The following is an 18,566-nucleotide window of genomic DNA, read 5'->3' on the forward strand; positions in this document are numbered from 1 at the left end:
GGAGCATCGAGCCCCAGGCGAGCCAGGGCCGTACGGATGACGGCCCCGATGGGGTTACCCTCTGTGCTGTGCCCAGAGCTCTGAGTAGAGGAGCGGGAGGCCTCCCCAAAAGCGTTTGAGGATTCCTCCCCCGTGACACCCTCACTGAAGAGGTTGGCTGATGCCGCCAGCGACAGGACATCGTCCGTCCCCGGCACATCCCCCAAGGAAGGGTCAGGCCGGATGTCAGCCACCGCGCCACCTGCCCCAGGTTGCAGGGTCAGGAGGAGTTCCTGTATCCTCTCCATATCGGACGACAAGCGATCCACCTTGGATGCTAGCTCGTCCCTAGCCCTTTTCCTGGGGGGGGGGCCTGCTCTACCCCGACGCCAAGAATGGCCGGGCTGAGCAGGAGGAAGTGGCGCCATTGATGGTAGGTCGACAGCTGCCGGATGTTCCACCGCTGCGAGCCTAGCCAGCCTGAGTGCCAAGGGCATGGAGCCGCAGTTCATACAGGCCCTCTCGGTAAGGCCCTCCCTCAAATGCTCGAAGCCGAGGCAAGAGGGGCAGCGATCATGGCCATCGTCAGGCTCAAGGAGGGCCACACAGGCGCCACACACATGAGCCATCAGCAGAACACTGGGAGAGGGAGCACTGCCTTCACCAGAGAGCTACTAATTCAAGAAGAGCCAAGAAAGTGTTACCGGGAGAGGACGCGAGAGCGCAGTCTTCACCAGCAAGTGACTGGAAAAATAATTACACACTCAAATATACAGCAGTGTTCTCGGGAGAGGACGCGAGAGCGCTGTCTTCACCGGTAAGTGACTGAAAAGAAACAAACAAGTGTTACAGGGAGAGGGCGCGAGAGCGCTGCCTTCACCGGTAAGTGACTAAAAAATAAACCCCAACAGTGTTACAGGGAGAGGGCGCGAGAGCGCTGCCTTCACCGGTAAGTGACCGAAAGAAATAAACAACAGTGTTACAGGGAGAGGACGCGAGAACGCTGCCTTCACCGGTAAGTGACTGACTGGAAAAAACCTTTTACCAAATAAATTTGGTAACCCAGAACACAGCCGAGCTGTTTCTATAAGGGAGCTATCAGTAGCGAAATTAATCCCAGTAGTGAAAATAACCCCAGCAGTGTTGCCGGGAGAGGACGCGAGAGCGCTGCCTTCACCGGTAAGTGACTGAAACTAAACAAAACCTTGGAAGCTTCTACTTCAGCGCTGTACAGACCAACAGCCCCTGGAGGACGAGTTCACCCGTTGCTCCGACCCTTGGTCGCGAGGCTGCACACAGTCTGGAGCGCGATCCTTTTCAAAAAGCGAATACGCTATCCGCAAGCGGTACTACAACATGCGTCTTTGCGAGAAGATGAAAGGAACAGATCCTCTGTCGACACCGGGCTATATAGCCAATCCGGTGTCACGAGGGTCACATGTGACCTTGTTGGTATAGGTACTCGAACTGCGCATGCGCGAGACGGATAAATCCAGTGCTTAATGCACCGCCTCTGGCGGTCAGTAAGGATGAAATAGAACATGGCATTCCTAATTGTGTACAACAGTAGTTCAAATTTTCCTATTGATATAACATGATACGTGTAACCTGGATTTTTATTATACTTTGTATCGATCTTAGCGCAAAAATTAGCATGAGCCTGAATGGTTGTGAACTGGTTGCCTCGTTGGCGCAGTAGGCAGCGCGTCAGTCTCATAATCTGAAGGTCGTGAGTTCGAGCCTCACACGGGGCATAGAGTTTTAGAAACTAACTAGTATCATGCATTGTAAAAATGTTTGCAAAAAAATAGGATACCCGTGCCTGGTTCAAAGAAACTTCATTTCAAGGCTGTCTTAATGTACGGAAGGTATTACTTATGAGAATCTTGTGGCTTCTGAGAAGAAATTACTTGACAGCCATAAAACATGGCATTCTTAATTGAGTACAACAGTAGTTCAAGTTTTCATAATGATTTACATATTATGTGTTACGTGGATTTTTATTATACTTAATATCAATCAAAGCGCAAAAATTGCTCTAAGCCTGACTCTTGCTGTTCACTGGTTCCCTCGTTGGTGCAGTAGGCAGCACGTCATTCTCATAATCTGAAGGTCGTGAGTTCGAGCCTCTCACAGGGCACAGAGATTTAGAAACTAAATAGTATCATATATTGTAAAAATGTTTGTAAAAAAAATCGAATACCAGTGCTTGGTTTAAAGATTCTTGATTTCCAGGCTATCTTAATATTCTGAAGGTATTACTTCTGAGAACCTTGTTGCTTCTGGGAAGAAATGACTTGACAGCCATAAAACATGGCATTCCTAATTGTGTACAACAGTAGTTCAAATTTTCCTATTGATTTAACATGATACGTGTAACCTGGATTTTTATTATACTTTGTATCGATCTTAGAGCAAAAATTGGTATCAGCCTGAATGATTGTAAACTGGTTGCCTCGTTGGCGCAGTAGGCAGCGCGTCAGTCTCATAATCTGAAGGTCGTGAGTTCGAGCCTCACACGGGGCATAAAGTTTTAGAAACTAGCTAGTATCATGCATTGTAAAAATTTTGCAAAAAAAACGGATACCCGTGCCTGGTTCAAAGAAACTTCATTTCCAGGCTGTCTTAATGTACGGAAGGTATTACTTATGAGAATCTTGTGGCTTCTGAGAAGAAATTACTTGACAGCCATAAAACATGGCATTCTTAATTGAGTACAACAGTAGTTCAAGTTTTCATAATGATTTACATATTATGTGTTACGTGGATTTTTATTATACTTAATATCAATCAAAGCGCAAAAATTGCTCTAAGCCTGACTCTTGCTGTTCACTGGTTCCCTCGTTGGTGCAGTAGGCAGCACGTCATTCTCATAATCTGAAGGTCGTGAGTTCGAGCCACTCACAGGGCACAGAGATTTAGAAACTAAATAGTATCATATATTGTAAAAATGTTTGCAAAAAAAATCGGATACCAGTGCCCGGTTTAAAGATTCTTGATTTCCAGGCTGTCTTAATATACTGAAGGCATTGCTTATGAGAACCTTGTTGCTTCTGGGAAGAAATGACTTGACAGCCATAAAACATGGCATTCCTAATTGTGTACAACAGTAGTTCAAATTTTCCTATTGATTTAACATGATACGTTTAACCTGGATTTTTATTATACTTTGTATCGATCTTAGCGCAAAAATTGAGATGAGCCTGAATGGTTGTGAAATGGTTGCCTCGTTGGCGCAGTAGGCAGCGCGTCAGTCTCATAATCTGAAGGTCTTGAGTTCGAGCCTCACACGGGGCATAGAGTTTTAGAAACTAACTAGTATCATGCATTGTAAAAATGTTTGCAAAAAAATAGGATACCCGTGCCTGGTTTAAAGAAACTTCATTTCAAGGCTGTCTTAATGTACGGAAGGTATTACTTATGAGAATCTTGTGGCTTCTGAGAAGAAATTACTTGACAGCCATAAAACATGGCATTCTTAATTGAGTACAACAGTAGTTCAAGTTGTCATAATGATTTACATATTATGTGTTACGTGGATTTTTATTATACTTAACATCAATCAAATCGCAAAAATTGCTCAAAGCCTGACTCTTGCTGTTCACTGGTTCCCTCGTTGGTGCAGTAGGCAGCACGTCATACTCATAAGCTGAAGGTCGTGAGTTCGAGCCTCTCACAGGGCACAGAGTTTTAGAAACTAAATAGTATCATATATTGTAAAAATGTTTGTAAAAAAAATCGGATACCAGTGCCCGGTTTAAAGATTCTTGATTTCCAGGCTGTCTTAATATACTGAAGGCATTACTTATGAGAACCTTGTTGCTTCTGGGAAGAAATTACTTGACAGCCATAAAACATGGCATTCCTAATTGTGTACAACAGTAGTTCAAATTTTCCTATTGATTTAACATGATACGTGTAACCTGGATTTTTATTATACTTTGTATCGATCTTAGCGCAAAAATTGGCATGAGCCTGAATGATTGTGAACTGGTTGGCGCAGTAGGCAGCGCGTCAGTCTCAAAATCTGAAGGTCGTGAGTTCGAGCCTCCCACGGGGCATAGAGTTGTAGAAACGAAGTAGTATCATGCATTGTAAAAATGTTTGCGAAAAAATAGGATATCCGTGCCTTGTTTAAAGAAACTTCATTTCCAGGCTGTCTTAATGTACGGAAGCTATTACTTATGAGAATCTTGTGGCTTCTGAGAAGAAATTACTTGACAGCCATAAAACATGGCATTCTTAATTGAGTACAACAGTAGTTCATGTTTTCATAATGATTTACATATTATGTGTTACGTGGATTTTTATTATACTTAATATCAATCAAAGCGCAAAAATTGCTCTAAGCCTGACTCTTGCTGTTCAGTGGTTCCCTCGTTGGTGCAGTAGGCAGCACGTCATTCTCATAATCTGAAGGTCGTGAGTTCGAGCCTCTCAAAGGGCACAGAGTTGTGGAAACAAAATAGTATCATATATTGTAAAAATGTTTGCAAAAAAAATCGGATACCAGTGCCCGGTTTAAAGATTCTTGATTTCCAGGCTATCTTAATATTCTGAAGGTATTACTTCTGAGAACCTTGTTGCTTAAGGAAGAAATGACTTGACAGCCATAAAACATGGCATTCCTAATTGTGTACAACAGTAGTTCAAATATTCCTATTGATTTAACATGATACGTGTAACATGGATTTTTATAATACTTTGTATCGATCTTAGCGCAAAAATTTGCATGAGCCTGAATGATTGTGAACTTGTTGCCTCGTTGGCGCAGTAGGCAGCGCGTCAGTCTCATAATCTGAAGGTCGTGAGTGTGAGCCTCACACGGGGTATAGAGCTTTAGAAACTAACTAGTATCATACATTATAAAAATGTTTGTAAAAAAATCGGATACCAGTGCCCTGTTTAAAGAAACTTCATTTCCAGGCTGTCTTAATATACTGAAGGTATTACTTATGATAATCTTGTGGCTTCTGAGAAGAAATGACTTGAGAGCCATAACACATGGCATTCTTCATTGAGCACAACAGTAGTTCAATTTTTCATATTGATTTAACATAATATGTGTAACATGGATTTTTATTATACTTAATATCAATCTTAGCGCAAAAATTGTTGTAAGCCTGACTCTTGCTGTTCAGTGGTTCCCATGTTGGCGCAGTAGGCAGCGCGTCAGTCTCATAATCTGAAGGTCGTGAGTTTGAGCCTCACACGGGGCATAGAGCTTTAGAAACTAACTAGTATCATGCATTGTAAAAATGTTTGTAAAAAAATCGGATACCAGTGCCCTGTTTAAAGAAACTTCGTTTCCAGGCTGTCTTAATGTACTGAAGGTATTACTTTTGATAATCTTGTGGCTTCTGAGAAGAAATTACTTGAGAGCCATAACACATGGCATTCCTAATTGTGTACAACAGTAGTTCAAATTTTCCTATTGATTTAACATGATACGTGTAACCTGGATTTTTATTATACTTAATATCAATCAAAGCGCAAAAATTGCTCTAAGCCTGACTCTTGCTGTTCACTGGTTCCCTCGTTGGTGCAGTAGGCAGCACGTCATTCTCATAATCTGAAGGTCGTGAGTTCGAGCCTCTCACAGGGCACAGAGATTTAGAAACTAAATAGTATCATATATTGTAAAAATGTTTGCAAAAAAAATCGGATACCAGTGCCCGGTTTAAAGATTCTTGATTTCCAGGCTGTCTTAATATACTGAAGGCATTACTTATGAGAACCTTGTTGCTTCTGGGAAGAAATGACTTGACAGCCATAAAACATGGCATTCCTAATTGTGTACAACAGTAGTTCAAATTTTCCTATTGATTTAACATGATACGTGTAACCTGGATTTTTATTATACTTTGTATCGATCTTAGCGCAAAAATTTGGATGAGCCTGAATGGTTGTGAACTGGTTGCCTCGTTGGCGCAGTAGGCAGCGCGTCAGTCTCATAATCTGAAGGTCGTGAGTTCGAGCCTCACACGGGGCATAAAGTTTTAGAAACTAGCTAGTATCATGCATTGTAAAAATGTTTGCAAAAAAATAGGATACCCGTGCCTGGTTTAAAGAAACTTCATTTCAAGGCTGTCTTAATGTACGGAAGGTATTACTTATGAGAATCTTGTGGCTTCTGAGAAGAAATTACTTGACAGCCATAAAACATGGCATTCTTAATTGAGTACAACAGTAGTTCAAGTTTTCATAATGATTTACATATTATGTGTTACGTGGATTTTTATTATACTTAATATCAATCAAAGCGCAAAAATTGCTCTAAGCCTGACTCTTGCTGTTCACTGGTTCCCTCGTTGGTGCAGTAGGCAGCACGTCATTCTCATAATCTGAAGGTCGTGAGTTCGAGCCTCTCACAGGGCACAGAGTTGTGGAAACTAAATAGTATCATATATTGTAAAAATGTTTGCAAAAAAAATCGGATACCAGTGCCCGGTTTAAAGATTCTTGATTTCCAGGCTATCTTAATATTCTGAAGGTATTACTTCTGAGAACCTTGTTGCTTAAGGAAGAAATGACTTGACAGCCATAAAACATGGCATTCCTAATTGTGTACAACAGTAGTTCAAATATTCCTATTGATTTAACATGATACGTGTAACATGGATTTTTATAATACTTTGTATCGATCTTAGCGCAAAAATTTGCATGAGCCTGAATGATTGTGAACTTGTTGCCTCGTTGGCGCAGTAGGCAGCGCGTCAGTCTCATAATCTGAAGGTCGTGAGTGCGAGCCTCACACGGGGTATAGAGCTTTAGAAACTAACTAGTATCATACATTATAAAAATGTTTGTAAAAAAATCGGATACCAGTGCCCTGTTTAAAGAAACTTCATTTCCAGGCTGTCTTAATATACTGAAGGTATTACTTATGATAATCTTGTGGCTTCTGAGAAGAAATGACTTGAGAGCCATAACACATGGCATTCTTCATTGAGCACAACAGTAGTTCAATTTTTCATATTGATTTAACATAATATGTGTAACATGGATTTTTATTATACTTAATATCAATCTTAGCGCAAAAATTGTTGTAAGCCTGACTCTTGCTGTTCAGTGGTTCCCATGTTGGCGCAGTAGGCAGCGCGTCAGTCTCATAATCTGAAGGTCGTGAGTTTGAGCCTCACACGGGGCATAGAGCTTTAGAAACTAACTAGTATCATGCATTGTAAAAATGTTTGTAAAAAAATCGGATACCAGTGCCCTGTTTAAAGAAACTTCGTTTCCAGGCTGTCTTAATGTACTGAAGGTATTACTTATGATAATCTTGTGGCTTCTGAGAAGAAATTACTTGAGAGCCATAACACATGGCATTCCTAATTGTGTACAACAGTAGTTCAAATTTTCCTATTGATTTAACATGATACGTGTAACCTGGATTTTTATTATACTTTGTATCGATCTTAGCGCAAAAATTTGCATGAGCCTGAATGATTGTGAACTGGTTGCCTCGTTGGCGCAGTAGGCAGCGCGTCAGTCTCATAATCTGAAGGTCGTGAGTTCGAGCCTCACACGGGGCATGGAGTTTTAGAAACGAACTAGTATCATGCATTGTAAAAATGTTTGCAAAAAAATAGGATACCCGTGCCTTGTTTAAAGAAACTTAATTTCCAGGCTGTCTTAATGTACGGAAGGTATTACTTATGAGAATCTTGTGGCTTCTGAGAAGAAATTACTTGACAGCCATAAAACATGGCATTCTTAATTGAGTACAACAGTAGTTCAAGTTTTCATAATGATTTACATATTATGTGTTACGTGGATTTTTATTATACTTAATATCAATCAAAGCGCAAAAATTGCTCTAAGCCTGACTCTGGCTGTTCACTGGTTCCCTCGTTGGTGCAGTAGGCAGCACGTCATTCGAATAATCTGAAGGTCGTGAATTCGAGCCTCTCACAGGGCATAGAGTTTTAGAAACTAAATAGTATCATATATTGTAAAAATGTTTGTAAAAAAAATCGGATACCAGTGCCCGGTTTAAAGATTCTTGATTTCCAGGCTATCTTAATATTCTGAAGGTATTACTTCTGAGAACCTTGTTGCTTCTGGGAAGAAATGACTTGACAGCCATAAAACATGGCATTCCTAATTGTGTACAACAGTAGTTCAAATTTTCCTATTGATATAACATGATACGTGTAACCTGGATTTTTATTATACTTTGTATCGATCTTAGCACAAAAATTGACATGAGCCTGAATGATTGTAAACTGGTTGCCTCGTTGGCGCAGTAGGCAGCGCGTCAGTCTCATAATCTGAAGGTCGTGAGTTCGAGCCTCACACGGGGCATAAAGTTTTAGAAACTAACTAGTATCATGCATTGTCAAAATGTTTGCAAAAAAATAGGATACCCGTGCCTTGTTTAAAGAAACTTAATTTCCAGGCTGTCTTAATGTACGGAAGGTATTACTTATGAGAATCTTGTGGCTTCTGAGAAGAAATTACTTGACAGCCATAAAACATGGCATTCTTAATTGAGTACAACAGTAGTTCAAGTTTTCATAATGATTTACATATTATGTGTTACGTGGATTTTTATTATACTTAATATCAATCAAAGCGCAAAAATTGCTCTAAGCCTGACTCTGGCTGTTCACTGGTTCCCTCGTTGGTGCAGTAGGCAGCACGTCATTCTAATAATCTGAAGGTCGTGAATTCGAGCCACTCACAGGGCACAGAGTTTTAGAAACTAAATAGTATCATATATTGTAAAAATGTTTGTAAAAAAAATCGGATACCAGTGCCCGGTTTAAAGATTCTTGATTTCCAGGCTATCTTAATATTCTGAAGGTATTACTTCTGAGAACCTTGTTGCTTCTGGGAAGAAATGACTTGACAGCCATAAAACATGGCATTCCTAATTGTGTACAACAGTAGTTCAAATTTTCCTATTGATATAACATGATACGTGTAACCTGGATTTTTATTATACTTTGTATCGATCTTAGCGCAAAAATTAGGATGAGCCTGAATGGTTGTGAACTGGTTGCCTCGTTGGCGCAGTAGGCAGCGCGTCAGTCTCATAATCTGAAGGTCGTGAGTTCGAGCCTCACACGGGGCATAGAGTTTTAGAAACTAACTAGTATCATGCATTGTAAAAATGTTTGCAAAAAAATAGGATACCCGTGCCTGGTTCAAAGAAACTTCATTTCAAGGCTGTCTTAATGTACGGAAGGTATTACTTATGAGAATCTTGTGGCTTCTGAGAAGAAATTACTTGACAGCCATAAAACATGGCATTCTTGATTGAGTACAACAGTAGTTCAAGTTTTCATAATGATTTACATATTATGTGTTACGTGGATTTTTATTATACTTAATATCAATCAAAGCGCAAAAATTGCTCTAAGCCTGACTCTCGCTGTTCACTGGTTCCCTCGTTGGTGCAGTAGGCAGCACGTCATTCTCATAATCTGAAGGTCGTGAGTTCGAGCCTCTCACAGGGCACAGAGATTTAGAAACTAAATAGTATCATATATTGTAAAAATGTTTGTAAAAAAAATCGAATACCAGTGCTTGGTTTAAAGATTCTTGATTTCCAGGCTATCTTAATATTCTGAAGGTATTACTTCTGAGAACCTTGTTGCTTCTGGGAAGAAATGACTTGACAGCCATAAAACATGGCATTCCTAATTGTGTACAACAGTAGTTCAAATTTTCCTATTGATTTAACATGATACGTGTAACCTGGATTTTTATTATACTTTGTATCGATCTTAGCGCAAAAATTGGTATGAGCCTGAATGATTGTGATCTGGTTCCCTCGTTGGTGCAGTAGGCAGCACGTCATTCTCATAATCTGTAGGTCGTGAGTTCGAGCCTCACACGGGGCATAAAGTTTTAGAAACTAGCTAGTATCATGCATTGTAAAAATTTTGCAAAAAAAAACGGATACCCGTGCCTGGTTCAAAGAAACTTCATTTCCAGGCTGTCTTAATGTACGGAAGGTATTACTTATGAGAATCTTGTGGCTTCTGAGAAGAAATTACTTGACAGCCATAAAACATGGCATTCTTAATTGAGTACAACAGTAGTTCAAGTTTTCATAATGATTTACATATTATGTGTTACGTGGATTTTTATTATACTTAATATCAATCAAAGCGCAAAAATTGCTCTAAGCCTGACTCTTGCTGTTCACTGGTTCCCTCGTTGGTGCAGTAGGCAGCACGTCATTCTCATAATCTGAAGGTCGTGAGTTCGAGCCTCTCACAGGGCACAGAGATTTAGAAACTAAATAGTATCATATATTGTAAAAATGTTTGTAAAAAAAATCGAATACCAGTGCTTGGTTTAAAGATTCTTGATTTCCAGGCTATCTTAATATTCTGAAGGTATTACTTCTGAGAACCTTGTTGCTTCTGGGAAGAAATGACTTGACAGCCATAAAACATGGCATTCCTAATTGTGTACAACAGTAGTTCAAATTTTCCTATTGATTTAACATGATACGTGTAACCTGGATTTTTATTATACTTTGTATCGATCTTAGCGCAAAAATTGGTATGAGCCTGAATGATTGTGAAATGGTTGCCTCGTTGGCGCTACCTAAATCCGATCCGTCTGCGGTTATTGAACTGTTAACCCGCGAACTTGGGTTATGTTTACCAGCGTTACTATAGAGATCATGACGATAGCTGATGCAACGGGAGTCCGGGCGTGTGCAGGACCGAACCGCGATGTATTATCACTGTTCCACTGCGCATAGACAGTAAAAAGTAGCCTGGACGGTAGAGGGGTTAGAAACCAATAAATGAAAATAGGCTATTTATTTCAGGTAGCCTATTTTTTCCCCCCCAAAAAAACAAAAGAAAAATGGAATCACGTTCCCAGAACCCCCCTAGGTTGTGCGAACGCCCCCCGTTGAGAAACCATGCTCTTGATGCTTTTCATGACAAATCAGGCATAAAAAGGGGTTATGTTCAAGAACATTTTACGTGGGTGATTACAAACTGATTATCCAAGGTGTCAGTCTTATTACCGTAACTCTATAAATAACCCTATAAAAAATCCGGGAATTTTTCTGAAATTGTAGTCACACTCCATGATCATGTACACTGTAAACGATTTAATGTTAAATTAACAGTAACTTACTGGCAATAATTATCCACTAGTTGATGTATTTCCTATCACAGTAAAACTACTGTCAAAACTTATAACAGTAGTACAACAGTACTGTCGTTTGTTTTACAGTAGTTGTATTGTACTGTAACATTAAAGGTTGGATAGGTGATTTGCTTTTTTGGCCATTTTTGCAAAATTACTTGAAATCCTTATCATAACCCGCTTACAGCCACTGAGTTAGAAGTACTGACATGAAAATTAAACAAGTCAATCATCTGTGGAACGGGCAGGGCTCGAAAAACTCCAGCCAATCATTTCCATTGCCACCGAGTTGCATTGGACAGTAAGTACGTCAATCAAACGGTCGTACTGCACTCCCCCTCCCCCGCGCCCCGCGCGCGACCCCTTCGTGCAGTACTCGTGACCCAGAGCTCGTGACCCAGAGCAAGCTCCTGTTTGTTGTGGGGATGGTGGCGTCTTGTCTGCCATGGAAATTGTCTTCTACTGCTAGGTCCAAATGTGGATTAACTAGTTCCCCACCAAATCACCACCACCAGCAAAGAGAAGGAAAACTCTTTTTCAGAGAGTAATTGATAATAAAAACGCTGAAAGAGAAAAACTGAAATCAAGAATAATCCTAGGCGCTGCTTTCGAACGTTGGCGGCAACTGACGGACGAAAAGGGTCTAAAAACCGATGCTTGTGTGGCGGTTGACCTAGTTTCAAAGTTTATACCGTTTATACTCGGTAATACCGGTGTGGAGACGAGTGTATTACTCGGTGTGAAAATGTCCACACCGCGGCAACCCTAGTGAAAACCAGGACTTCCAATACAATTATATGAAACAAACATACATTTTCTAAAAATAGTAATGATTTATGTGACCGTTTAATGTTTATAACATCTGGTCCAACCATAGCAGCGAGAACGTATTCTCAGCAGGGGGTGCTGGGAAAAAAAAAAACTCAGCCTGCACTAGACTCGCAACTCGTTACATTGATAAAAAAAGATGTATAGCAGCGCAGCTCAATTACACCAGTGCATGCGCGCACAGTTGAAAATCGATCGTTCACATCCAGCTGCTCACAGAACAAGTTAAGCGCACCACCGCTACCCTCACACTTTTTCATATAACCTTTTTTCAGCACTAGGTCATATGAGCATTAAATAAATGCTGCGTCTCAAAATGCCTTGGACAGCAGCGAGGATGACTCGCTTTGCCACGGGCCGAAACAGTTCGGAGCGACCACAGCCAGAGAGAACACAGCGGGGCAGAGGAGTGTCAGGAATAGTCTTTGGTGTACACATCAGTACGGCCTATTTGCATTACTGTTTAGTGGCAATCATGCAGTGTTTTATTCGATGCCTTTTTATTTTCGTATATTATTTCAATGAATACAATTTATTTATTCATAAAAAACGGATCTGGTCTTCAAATCTTTTTTCCAAATATAGGTCGTCTTACAATGGGGTTTGTGTTCATATTCGGACCAATAAGGTACAGCGGGCGCTTACATGACGTTAAGCATTTCCAGGTGCATAATGTGACGCTTCAGAACCTAAAATCCCGTTTCTCCCCGTTGACACGACAACACATAACCGGCGTTTTCAGAAATCTCCACTTTGGCCGGAGTTTTTAGAAATGATCGTTTTCTGTGATAAGACAGGGCCTCGGACAGGGGGTGTTGCAGCACCCCCAGCACTCCTACTTCCCGCGGTACTGGGTGCAACTTACAGCTGAATGTAGTGCCATGTTGTTAAACGAAAACCTACGCTAGCCTGGCTCGCTCTCGCGCATCTCTGTTCGCGCTCGTGCATGATTGCGCGTCCAGGTACTTGGAATGGGTGGAGTCAGAGTCAGCGTTGAAGGAGAGGGGCTAGGACCATTTGAGTTGTGTATTTTCAAAATCTGCTGGCGTTTCGCAAATCACCTACCCAACCTTTAAGTACAGTATTTTACTGTTATTTATTTTTTTGTTTGAGTACTACTGTTAAATATATAACAGTACAATACTGTATCTCATTTTACAGGTACAGTAGTATACTGTTAAATTATTCTTACTTTTACTGTTATTTATATGCCAGTATTCTTACTTTTACTGTTATTTATATGACAGTTCTACTGTATAACAAACTCTATTTATCAGAATAAAATACATTTTCTATAGCTATAGACATTTGAAGGATTGATTTACAAAAAAAGCTGACATTTTATTTTAAATAACAATTTCTAACAACTTTAAATTTCAAAAATCATCAATGGTAATTATAATTCATATTATTCTTAACAATTATTTCAGGATTGAATAAACAACAATCAACAGCAATAAACAACAATATCAAACAATTTATCGTATATACATATAATATATATATATAGTATCTTTAAAAAAATAGAAAACAAACAACAATATTCAAATCAAAGAAATAATTCACTGTATGAAAAGAACAGGAGAAAAGTCACAGAAACATTCCTCTTTGCCAAGAATAGTGTTACACAAGTTACAACCATATTTAAAAATATACATATGCATATACATTTAACTACAAATGTATATATGCATATACATTTAACTACACACTACACACAGACATTTTTAACTACCACTGATACGCAAAAATATCTATTAACCTCAGAAGAGTATAAACACAGGACATAGTGTTCCTTTCCATCAATAGATAAAAACAAGAGGAGGCCACAAAGTGAGGGGTATGAGCACAGAGTGCTTGAGAGTTTGAGAGTGGGTCGATGAAGCAGCAGCTCCTGGCACAGCAACGCAGGCTGAAACCCTGTCAAGTTCTGAAAGTGGTCTGTAAAGGAAAAAAAAAAAAAGTTGACTCAGCAAAAAATAATTAAAAATGCAAAACTCACATTATTAAAACAGTGTGAAGGCACAGGGACACTGCTCTTCACTTACCACACTGGACAAGCAATTTTAAAAGGCTAAGTGAATGAAAATATAAGTCTTGACATATTTATTGGCCCCTTTCAATTGCATTCTGATGGAGTACAGAGCCAAAGAAAATGTCACTGGACTCAAGACTGCCCTATGTGCAGTAGCACTGTGAAATATAGGTGGTATGTTCATTTGGTTACTGTTAATTAATTAGTCTACTTGACTATGTGCACAGCCTTATTTGCCCAGTTAATAGTCATTCAATCAATACTCTTACCTTAGAAATTCTGCCAATCAAATTCGGTGAAGTCCCTTATGAATGCAGCCACGTGGGGATTGAGGGCCACCTGCTCCCTCTGCACCATCTTATTCATCTTCTTGCTCATCTGGAACTTCGGCGTGCACTTGGAAAATTCAGGATTGATCCTGACGAGAAACCTAAAAAATACAAAAATGTATTAAACCCATCGCTCGTGCACAATCTGTTTTGAGTGGTTTAAATCTGATTTAAATAATAGGACAGAAATGTGTGACATGCACGCAAAGATAGATGTAACCTCAAATAAAATAAGACTTCACCTTTTGATCAGCAATCAAATTAACCTAATAGGCTCGTTACGTTAGATCTAAATGCTGGGAATTGTATGTTACATGTTACACATTATAATGAAGTTCATCATAGCCATCTCTACAGTAATAATAAGGGGTCTTTTATTGGACCTTTAACTGTCTTTAGGCCGATCATATTCGTTATGTGAAGGGAGAAATAGTAAACCTCCTTTATTTGGATTTGTAAATTAATTTGTATCACTTAAAAGTAGGTTTTCTAGTAAAATAATGTAACCCAGGTAGTAAATCTTCCAGGCTATTACCTCCATTATTTTGGAAAATTAAGCTGCATTCCATGTGATTTGTTGTTAAAGGCCCACTATGCAACTTTTTTAGCCAAAATTACATTAAGTATGCAGGTTGAGAGTTATGCTGATGGTTCTGCATCCATTTCTGGGTCGATTGGTGGGTGTGTCATTTACCCATGTCGCCTCTCCAGTGAAAAAGCGCATATGCAACTTGATCTGTTCGGACCGACACAATCCGGATGTGACGCAGCGGAAGTATCCTCGAAAATGTAGTCAGATTGTAGTTTCGAAAATGCTTTACGGCACAGACACACACCCAAACATGGCACCGGCTAGATATAAACAGCCAGTTGCGAGGCAATTGTTGCATTCATCATGGATCAATCGACTAATGGTACGGCCACACCAACCGCGTTACTCGCGTTGGATAACGCGAGTAACGCGCCTAACCTGACGCTTGATCATTGTGTGTCACAAAAATGGTTCAACGCGCCTGTGGCTGCGCTAGAGTCCGAGGTAGGAAACCCAAACGCCGCCGTGTTTGGGTGCATGATAGAGTTTAGATCGGGTTAGATTAAATAATCTCGGATATAAATAACGATCTCATCTCATCTCATCTCATCGTCATCCGTTTATCCGGGGTCGGGTCGCGGGGGGAGCAGCTCAAGCAGGGGGCTCCAGACTTCCCTTTCCCGGGCCACATTGACCAGCTCTGACGGGGGGATCCCGGGGCGTTCCCAGGCCAGTGTTGAGATATAATCTCTCCACCTAGTCCTGGGTCTTCCCCGAGGTCTCCTCCCCAATGGACGTGCCTGAAACACCTCCAAAGGGAGGCGCCCAGTGGGCATCCTTGCCAGATGCCCGAACCACCTCAGCTGACTCCTTTCTAAGCAAAGGAGCAGCGGCTCTAATCCGAGTTCCTCACGGATGACTGAGCTTCTCACCCTATCCCGCGACGCCAGCCACCCTTCTGAGAAAACTCATCTCGGCCGCTTTTACCCGCGATCTCGTCCTTTCGGTCATCACCCAACCCTCATGACCATAGGTGAGGATAGGAACGAAGATCGACCGGTAGATCGAGAGCTTTGCCTTGCGGCTCAGCTCTCTTTTCGTAACAACGGTGCGGTAAAGCGAACGCAATACCGCCCCCGCTGCTCTGATTCTCCGGCCAATCTCACGCTCCATAGTACCCTCACTCGCGAACAAGACCCCGAGGTACTTGAACTCCTTCACTTGGGCTAAGGACTCGTAAATAACGATAATCGGGTTAAATAACTTCACATGGTGTGTCTGGTGTGTTTCCAGCATTCGTAGTGTTGATCAGGAGAGAAATAGACCGCCAAGACGTTGAGGATGCTTAGCAACCAGAGACTCTGTCCATGCAAGTGAACGGAGCGTTCACTCTTCGTCATAACTATCAAACCGAACATCCTTCACATTCACCGAGCGAACATTATGAAAGTAAAATGCACATTTCTCGCTAAAAATGTTTCCATAAACGCATTTAATGGCGTAACTATGTTACTATTTCCACCCAGAATAAAGAAAGATGTCGGCCGTATGCTTCTGTGCAAGGGTCACTACAGTAACGAATTGCTTTACGGCACAGACCCCCAAACACGGAACCGGCTCGATATAAACACAAGTAACTAAGGGATTGTTATATTCATCATAGATCAGCCGACTAAAAAGAGACAGAGAAACCCAATATCGGAGGAACAGAAGAAGAGAAAAGGGAGACTGACCGACAGAGAGGCCAGACACGAGTAAACGTTGGGCAAGCTTTTCAGGAATAGCGTGAACTGAAAGAAAAAGAAGACTGCAAATCAGACGCCGACTCGGCCGTGTTGCTTTTGAAATTGAAAGTACCCTTGGGTGAACTTTGTCTTCGTGGTATTCTTGATTCTGATAGTCTCTGTACAAATGTGTTTGCTCAACCATTTAGTTGTGAGCCCTGTAAAAATTGTTTTCTCGACCGTTTGTTGTGAGCCCTGTATGTTTCTAGCTTGCTTGCAACCATATAAACACCTTTGTTTCCATGGGTGTTTTGCTGTTCGTCTGTCCCCCAGATACAGACTGAATCCCCGAATCCAGGTTCTTGTTTATTTCGATTATTATGTTGGCCAAACCTCTTACACTGATTGTTCTGTTCAACCTAAGATAAAACAATTATAACCTAGGGTATAAATTCTCCCGGTGAACTATAAAAAAGGATAGATTTATGTTTATTGCAATGCAAATACACCCTTTTAAAAATGTATAACCTTGTCTACACTTTATGAACATCTACTTCGGACATGGCTCCACGCATTCGCCGGCTTCTTTGAAAACAAATGCACATGGCTCGCGTAGAAGTGCATGGGGAAGGGACGTCAACGAGTTGTTACGACAGTGTTGTGAAATATCTACTACGAAGCTGTAGGGGGCGCTGTGTAGAGTAATGTGCGTGCCAAAACCAAGAAAACAGCGAAGATATTCCCGAAGTTGCATAGTGGGCCTTTAAATTTAGTTTTTTAAAGAAATAACCTATTCCCAATTTGGTCACAAGGTGGTAGCTGAGGCGCAGTCAATACACTCTTTTAGTTGCGAAGAAAAAACGCTACAAGTCATCATCTTACTCGCACGTGTTTCTTTGTTCTTCCTCGTGCCTGCTACGCAGTTCGTGCGGATGTTGGAGAAACAACATAGCTGTACCTTGATAAAACTGAGTCAGAAAGTTGATAACTGAAATAGAAAGTAAATATTGATAAACATTGAGACGATTGAGAAGCTGTGGACATCGTGTAGAACTCTGTTGAACTATTGATTGATATTCCGGTGAGTTATGGCCGCTGCTCAGCATGATACGTTAGCATGCTAACTGTATTAGCGATTTGTTGCGCGCTGCTAAAACTACAGAGATTAGCCTTGGACTTTTATCAAAAACCAGTCGGGATATTGTTGAAAAGGTGGTAACATGACTATATGAACATGTGATAAGTGTATATGTGCTGTGTTTATGTGTATGTGGACATTTATTATGGACTTAATGAATATTTTTCTTGTGGTTTTTCTTGTGGAGCCCTTCAGAGGACCGTCATCGGTCCATATCCCCATCCTGGTTGCTTTCCATCTTCTGCCAGGGGATCATCATTCACATTGCCATTTCATCCTGCAATACTCTTCCTGGACTGCCTCATCTGACATCCGTTGGGGTGGTAGGACTTCCGGTGTGGCCTCAAATTTTTATTATTATTTGTATTGTTTATTTTTCCTGAGATCTCAGAGGTTTTTGTTTGGTACAATTTCATTTAAGAAAACCACTTGTGGCTCACCAGAACTCAAAGGAAAAAGATACTAAGGTTTAAGGTTCTTCGTGAATTTAACAATATTACTGTGTTATCATACTAAGGTTTAAGGTTCTTTGTGAATTTAACTATATTACTGTGTTATCATACTAAATTGTTTATTACTATTACTAGAAGTGTGGTACTTTCGTGCCTTAGCAGTATTTTGTTATTCATTCCATATATCTGCATTGTGGAATACTGACTCCATAAATTTGTTTTCAATGTATATATTTTCTTCAAACTAAATCGCCAATCGGTTGTCGTGTGAGTTATTTGGGGTGGATATTACAGGTATATCCTTACAGTATACCTGGAAAGATAACAACCAATCTCCTCATCGAATCTAAAATAGATAATGACCCCTGCCTCTTGGTTTTATAAACACACTAGCTTAAGGACTTAGGTGCCAGAGGGGTTACAAA

General features: G+C 40.6%; 7 non-coding genes across 7 annotated transcripts; all 7 read left to right on the forward strand.

The window, feature by feature from the left end:
* The first annotated feature begins 1,660 nt into the window (after positions 1-1,660).
* Positions 1,661-1,733, forward strand: trnam-cau (transfer RNA methionine (anticodon CAU)). The gene has a single exon. It is a non-coding gene; the product is annotated as a tRNA-Met (tRNA).
* Positions 1,734-2,432: 699 nt separating this feature from the next.
* On the forward strand, positions 2,433-2,505 carry trnam-cau (transfer RNA methionine (anticodon CAU)). The gene has a single exon. It is a non-coding gene; the product is annotated as a tRNA-Met (tRNA).
* A 698-nt stretch (positions 2,506-3,203) lies between these two features.
* Positions 3,204-3,276, forward strand: trnam-cau (transfer RNA methionine (anticodon CAU)). The gene has a single exon. It is a non-coding gene; the product is annotated as a tRNA-Met (tRNA).
* Positions 3,277-5,898: 2,622 nt separating this feature from the next.
* trnam-cau (transfer RNA methionine (anticodon CAU)) lies at positions 5,899-5,971 on the forward strand. Its single transcript has one exon. It is a non-coding gene; the product is annotated as a tRNA-Met (tRNA).
* A 1,470-nt stretch (positions 5,972-7,441) lies between these two features.
* Positions 7,442-7,514, forward strand: trnam-cau (transfer RNA methionine (anticodon CAU)). The gene has a single exon. It is a non-coding gene; the product is annotated as a tRNA-Met (tRNA).
* A 699-nt stretch (positions 7,515-8,213) lies between these two features.
* Positions 8,214-8,286, forward strand: trnam-cau (transfer RNA methionine (anticodon CAU)). The gene has a single exon. It is a non-coding gene; the product is annotated as a tRNA-Met (tRNA).
* A 699-nt stretch (positions 8,287-8,985) lies between these two features.
* Positions 8,986-9,058, forward strand: trnam-cau (transfer RNA methionine (anticodon CAU)). Its single transcript has one exon. It is a non-coding gene; the product is annotated as a tRNA-Met (tRNA).
* Positions 9,059-18,566: the final 9,508 nt, after the last annotated feature.

The sequence above is a fragment of the Gadus morhua genome, chromosome 18 (genome assembly GCF_902167405.1).
Source record: "Gadus morhua chromosome 18, gadMor3.0, whole genome shotgun sequence".
Lineage (NCBI taxonomy): Eukaryota > Metazoa > Chordata > Actinopteri > Gadiformes > Gadidae > Gadus > Gadus morhua.